The following is a 7,239-nucleotide window of genomic DNA, read 5'->3' on the forward strand; positions in this document are numbered from 1 at the left end:
CAATAAATTGGATGCAGTCTATCACAGTGCCATCCGTTTTGTCACCAAAGCCCCATATACTACCCACCACTGCGACCTGTACACTCTCGTTGGCTGGCCCTTGCTTCATACTCGTCGTCAAACCCACTGGCTCCAGGTCATCTACAAGACCCTGCTAGGTAAAGTCCCCCCTTATCTCAGCTCGCTGGTCACCATAGCAGCACCTACCTGTAGCACGCGCTCCAGCAGGTATATCTCTCTGGTCACCCCCAAAACCAATTCTTCCTTTGGCCGCCTCTCCTTCCAGTTCTCTGCTGCCAATGACTGGAACGAACTACAAAAATCTCTGAAACTGGAACACTTATCTCCCTCACTAGCTTTAAGCACCAGCTGTCAGAGCAGCTCATAGATTACTGCACCTGTACATAGCCCATCTATAATTTAGCCCAAACAACTACCTCTTTACCTACTGTATTTATTTATTTATTTATTTTGCTCCTTTGCACCCCATTATTTCTATCTCTACTTTTTTCTATCTCTACTATCTCTACTTTTTTACTTTTTTTTTTTTTTACTTGCTATATTGTATTTACTTCGCCACCATGGCCTTTTTATATTTTTATTTATTTATATATATATTTTGTTTGCCTTCACCTCCCTTATCTCACCTCACTTGCTCATATTGTATATAGACTTATTTTTCACTGTATTATTGACTGTATGTTTGTTTTACTCCATGTGTTGTTGTATGTGTCGAACTGCTTTGCTTTATCTTGGCCAGGTCGCAATTGTAAATGAGAACGTGTTCTCAATTTGCCTACCTGGTTAAATAAAGGTGAAATAAAAATAAATAAAATAAAAATACTTAATGACTTGTCAGATGAGCCTTAATTAAAGTGGTTGTAGCCTCAAAGTTGTTTGACTTGCCAATGGAGCAAGAGCACCAATAGATCCTGGAACAGTCTAGTAACCAAAGTTTGAGTCCCAGGACGGACAGGCAAATCTGGAGGAAGTTGCAGCCGAAGAGTTGCTGGCTTCAACTTCCTATGTTGTATACCCAGTACCATTGTGCCCTTGGGCAAAGCACTTACTGCCAGCTGACCCTGTGCTGCTCCCAGCCTGTAGTGTGTCAGGTTGGGTCCATAGCTTTGACAGCAAATATGAAAAGAATGTCTCTGCCAATAGTATTGTATACAGTATTACACAAATTGTATGACTTGTTTATTTTTGCATTTTGTGTATGCAGGACCAGCAGTGACATTACTTGTGAACAATGCTGCCCCTGCCCCTAGCAGTGCAGGGGGGTATACCAGGTGTACCACGCAGCACCATCGGCATCCTGGCACGGTCTTCCTGTGTACCAGGTTCCACCACCTCACCAGCTGGCCTTGACCACTTCAGAGATACAAGGGGGCACTGATCCAGTGGTGTAAAGTACCTAATTAAAAATACTTTTAAGTACTAATTAAGTCGTTTTTGGGAGGTATCTGTACTATTTCTATTTTTGACAACTTTTACTTTTACTCCACTACATTCCTAAAGAAAATAATGTACTTTTTACATTTTCCCTGACACCCAAAAGTACTCGTTACATTTTGAATGCTTAGCAGGACAGGAAAATTGTCTAATTCACGCACTTATCAAGAGAACATCCCTGGTCATCCCTACTGCCTCTGATCTGGCAGACTCATTATACACAAATGCTTCATTTGTAAATTATATCTGAGTGTTGAACTGTGCCCCTGGCTATCCGTAAATTAAAAAAAACAAGAAAATCACGTCGTCTGGTTTGCTTAATATAAGGAATTTGAAATGATTTATACTTTTACTTCTGATACTTAAGTACATTTAAAACCAAATACTTTTAGACTTTTACTCAAGCAGTATTTTACTAGGTGACTTTTACTTGAGTCATTTTCTTTTAAGGTGTCTTTACTTTTGGTATGAAAATTGTGTACTTTTTCCACCACTGCACTGTTCCCATGAGCCCTGTTGAAACACCTGAGACAAGCCAGCATCAGGAGGTTTCTGACTGGAGCCACGGGGGTTCTGACTGGAGCAAGAGTTCAGAGTCTTCTGAGCCACTCAAGAAGAAGAGAAAGAAGAAGCATGTTCCACCTAAACAGAGGAACCCAGATGGCAGCTTTAATTGACCAGCCAAGAACACAGCACTACGGAGAAGTACAAGAGAATAATGTTACTGCTGAGGAAAGACGGAATGGAGGTGGTGGATGAGACAGGTACTAAGGGACTAACAGATACTGACAGTGAGTCTGAGCAACATATGAATCGAATGGTGGAGAAAGACAGCAGTGAGTAAATGAAAAAAACAGTGCATCAAAGGGAAAAAAGCAACAGTGAAAAGTAGGAGCTGAAACCAGGCTAACCGAGACAACGGAGACTTTCAGCAATCTGACATATCCTCATCTCTGCTAGAGACACAGACCGATGGACCAGAATTGGAGCGCTTATTCTACCTAGCAGCAGAGGGCAATGACGAGACGGACCTGCTCTCAGAAGTGTTGGATGGGCCCTCAGCGGTTCCAAGATACCCAGACTTCTCCGAGGACGCTTTGAGCAACATGATCCTTTCACAATATGCCACTCTCATGAACATGTTCCCACATCCGCAGCTTCCTCCCTTACCCGTACCCTCCATCCTCCCTCTACAACCTCACCTCGGCCCAGTCTATGGAGAGACTCCAGACCTACTCACACCATCTACCCACAGCGACTGAGTCACCCATGGCAACCTCTACACCAATACAGCTGGCCGTTTTGAGGACCAGTTTCTTGCCTCCCGAGAACTCCAGCAGCCAGGTGATGCCGACTACACCAATACCTAAGCCATTCCGGGGACCCTTTAGCTATAACTCCAGAGCCCATGCAGCCAATTCAGGCAACCACTTGGAGGAACAATATGTTGCCTTACCTGACAATATGGTCAGACCTTTTTGGGACTCTTGACTATATTTCTACTGAGCCTGCCTCCTCCCCAGAGCCAGAGCCAAAGCTTCAGCCATTAGTGCTGAGTGCGGAGAGCGAGCCGATGAAGAGGGAGGCCCAGAGACTGAGGCAGCAGGAGGCCAGGGTCACATTATATGGCCTGGACCACAACCCACTGGCTGACAGAGAGGCCCAGAGACTGAGGCAGCAGGAGGCCAGGGTCACATTACCTGGACCACAACCCACTGGCTGACAGAGAGGCCCAGAGACTGAGGCAGCAGGAGGCCAGGGTCACATTATATGGCCTGGACCACAACCCACTGGCTGACAGAGAGGCCCAGAGACTGAGGCAGCAGGAGGCCAGGGTCACATTATATGGCCTGGACCACAACCCACTGGTTGACAGAGAGGCCCAGAGACTGAGGCAGCAGGAGGCCAGGGTCACATTATATGGCCTGGACCACAACCCACTGGCTGACAGAGAGAACTTCACACTGGAGCGCTACCTGGACATGCTCACTGACTGAAACACAGTGACTGTGACAAAGGAAAAATAACCAATAAACATTTGGAATAAAGACAATGATCTGCTGTTGTTTATTCTAATGTAATGTGTGTTTGTTTACACTAGAATCAGTCGTAGGAAATAGAATACCTTCATTATGGATTAGCAAGTGTGAATACCGTCACACTGTTAGCTAGTTAATTAACTAGTCATTTTGATATCTCCATGTCTCTGGGAAATGAAATGTAGTTGATGGATTTACGTTATTGATTGATATCAGGCGGCAATGATGACAAACAGGACGATAACATATCAAGACGAGGAAGGAAGACAAGGTGCTATATTTCTGTTGGAACTGTGGCTGTCGTTCGAAGCAGTTGTCTGATTTTAAGGGCTATGTGTGTAGGCCTTATCCTCTCAAGGCTGAGCGCCCCAAAGGACACAACAGAACAGGGCAAGACTTCTGTTCACATGGAGACCCAATATGAAGACATAATATCTGACCCAATCAAGCAGATGATTCATCTTGTGAAACATGCTGACCCAGAAGAAAGCACTCAGTGAAAAATTGCCTTAATGAAATTGACTACACTGCTGTCTAGAGGCAGACAGATTGAAATATTGTCTGTGCTTGTGTTATAACAGTTTGCTACGGGAGTCAGTTAATACCTTGATACTGTAGGCTATTACATCATACAGTTAATGCTACATCATAGCTAGTTATATAGTGTTATCAGTGCTTGACTTGGACTGAAATAGGTTCCGGTACTCATTTCGAGCGTCGGTATTGTTTTTATTTAGGTGTAGGAGCTCCACAATACTTTTGAGCTGATATTCTATAAGATGAACAGGGGCTCAAGCAGTAATGTGAGGTGCCGGTACTCGGCTCCGGTAAGATCCTGCGATGCCTATTCAATGGGGCAGATTCAGTATGGTGATATTTTGGAATTTATCTGGTATTTATGACATCATAGCTGTTCTTTACGAAATAATGAATTAAACCTCTCAAAGATTCAATTCCCAGCGGGTGGTACCTTTTAACTTTGAAACAGTGTCAACTAGAAGTTGTTGAATTCCGGTAAACTACTGATTTAATTATGAGCCATGTAATAAACGTGTAATAGATGACACATGACAGAACTTGTTTGCTTAACTGCATGCAATCACTTACTGGTGGAGAGGTCACAGCCTGTCTTTGAATCTAACACACACACACACACACACTTTTACTGCACTAATTTGAAAGTACCACTGCCTGTAAACTTCCCATAAATGGCCTATCTTACCATAAAATATTTTGCCTACCTCACCATTGTAAAGAAAATCCTATGAGAAAATAACACAGCCAATGTAAAGCTGAACATAGTCACTTTAAGTGACGCTGAAGTGTGGGTGTATATTGCAGATAAAGTAGCAAGGGAAATGACACCCATTGCTTGTACTTTAATATCAGATCCACACCAAAAACATGATATCACATGACACTGTGTTTTGATATGTTTACAGTGCTAAGCAACAGCACTGTTTTGCTCCATTTCATTTCTGACATAGATCATCTATTTTCCCTGTCCATCTTTCATATGCCCATAGACTATATTATGTTCAGCAATATATTGAAAAATTACCCAAATCAAAAAATGTATATTAAAAAAAATTACTGTACATTTTTTTATACATTAACAAATGAATGTTTGGAAATTGTTATTGAACTCAAAATACCCCTCATATTTCAAAACAAGCGGTAAAGCTTCATTTGACTCCAGTTTTTGCTTTGTAGCACCTACGTATGAAATATTATGGAGTCTTAAAGGAAGAGGTCTGGGTAAGTCCAAAAATGTCATAAATATGCCAACTTTGATTATTTCTCAATTATGCTTTTTGATACAAATGTCAAATATATGTCAACAATCCTTCCTCCAAAGGTCCATTCTATTTATTAAATGTCGTGAAAGTCCCGAATCATGGTCTTTTTTTGTCCTGGTTTCGTGAGGAATCACCATTATACAGCTTCCATCACGGGTCTGGATCCTCCTTCTCTATTGCTCACATTAACTGACACCAAGTGGAAATTGCTCACTGGCGTCACCAACTTTAAAATAACCTTATTTTTGAGTGATAAAACTCTACAGTACTCAAAACAAATTCGTTGCACAACATTAGCAGATTGGTCTTGTAAAAAAACACTTAAGTAATAGTTAGTAGTAAGTAGTTGTACTACAGACTGTCATTGTATTTCAAAACTTATGAGGAACATGTTTGACATTTTCCAAAGATTTGGCCCCAAGCTGTGCAATGTGTTGGAATTGAGCAGGTACGGCTGGTAAATCTACAAGTTTTGAATACCATCACAAAAAACTTGAACTAAAACTTGAGCTCTCCCCTAAGCCATAACCTTCAGAGACAAGTCTAATACGGAACAAGAAATAGGGAACTTGAAAGGGAACCATTCTGTAATGTCTGGTTTATATTTAGTTTCTTGGTCAAATGGTAATATTTCTTTAAACCAGAGTAGAGATCAATTCTGAACTGATGCAATTGTGGGGATTTTTTTCTGGTTCTCTGTGTTTATAAGTGCAGAGACAAATAACCACACACTGATATCAAGGTCCAAACACACCAAAACAGTCATGAAGAGGGTACGACAAAACATTTTCCCCCGGGGGAGACTGAAATGATTTGGAATGGGTCCCCAGATCCTAAAAAGTTCTACAGCTGCACCACCGAGAGCATCCTGACCGGTTGCATCCCCGCCGGGTATGGCAACTGCTCGGCATCCGACCGTAAGGCGCTACAGAGGGTAATGCGTATGGCCCAATACATCACTAGGGCAAAGCTTCCTGCCATCCAGGATCTATATACTAGGCGGCATCCGAGGAAAGCCCCAAAAATTGTCAAAGACTCCAGTCACCCACGTCATAGACTGTTCTCTCTGCTACACCATGGCAAGCGGTACCGAAGCGCCAAGTCTAGGTCCAAAAGGCTTCTTAACAGCTTCTACCTCCAACTGCTGAACAATGAATCAAATGGCCACCTGGACTATTTACCTTGACCCCATTGTTTTTACACTGCTGCAACTCGCTGTTAATTATCTATACATTGTCACTTTACCCCTACTTACAAGTGTCAATCAATCAAATGTATTTATAAAGCCCTTTTTACGTCAGCCGATGTCACAAAGTGCTGCACCGGAACCCAGCCTAAAACCCCAAACAGCAAGCAATGCAGGTGTAGAAGCAAAAACAACCTAGAAAGGCCAGAACCTAGGAAGCAACCTAGAGAGGAACCAGGCTCTGAGAGGTGGGCAGTCCTCTTCTGGCTGTGCTGTGTGGAGATTATAACAGGACATGGCCAAGAAGTTCAAACGTTCATAGATGACCAGCAGGGTCAGATAATAATAATCAAAGTGGTTGTAGAGGGTGCAACAGGTCAGCACCTCAGGAGTAAATGTCAGTTTGCTTTCATAGTCGATCATTCAGAGTTAGAGACAGCAGGTGTGGTAGAGAGAGAGTCCAAAACAGCAGATCCGGGACAAGGTAGCACATCCAGTGAACAGGTCAAATTACCTCGACTAACCTGAACCCCCGCACATTGACTCTGTACCGGTACCCCCTGTATATATGGCCTCGTTATTGTTATGTAATTTTATTGTGTTACTTTTTATGAAATGTTTTACTTCGTTTATTTAGTAAATATTTACTTAACTCTATTTCTTAAACTGCATTGTTGGTTAAGGGTTTGTAAGTAAGCATTTTACGGTAAGGTCTACACATGTTGTATTCGGCGCATGTGATAAATATAATTGGATTTCA

This window comes from Salvelinus fontinalis, chromosome 22 (assembly GCF_029448725.1).
Source record: "Salvelinus fontinalis isolate EN_2023a chromosome 22, ASM2944872v1, whole genome shotgun sequence".
Classification (NCBI taxonomy): Eukaryota; Metazoa; Chordata; class Actinopteri; order Salmoniformes; family Salmonidae; genus Salvelinus; species Salvelinus fontinalis.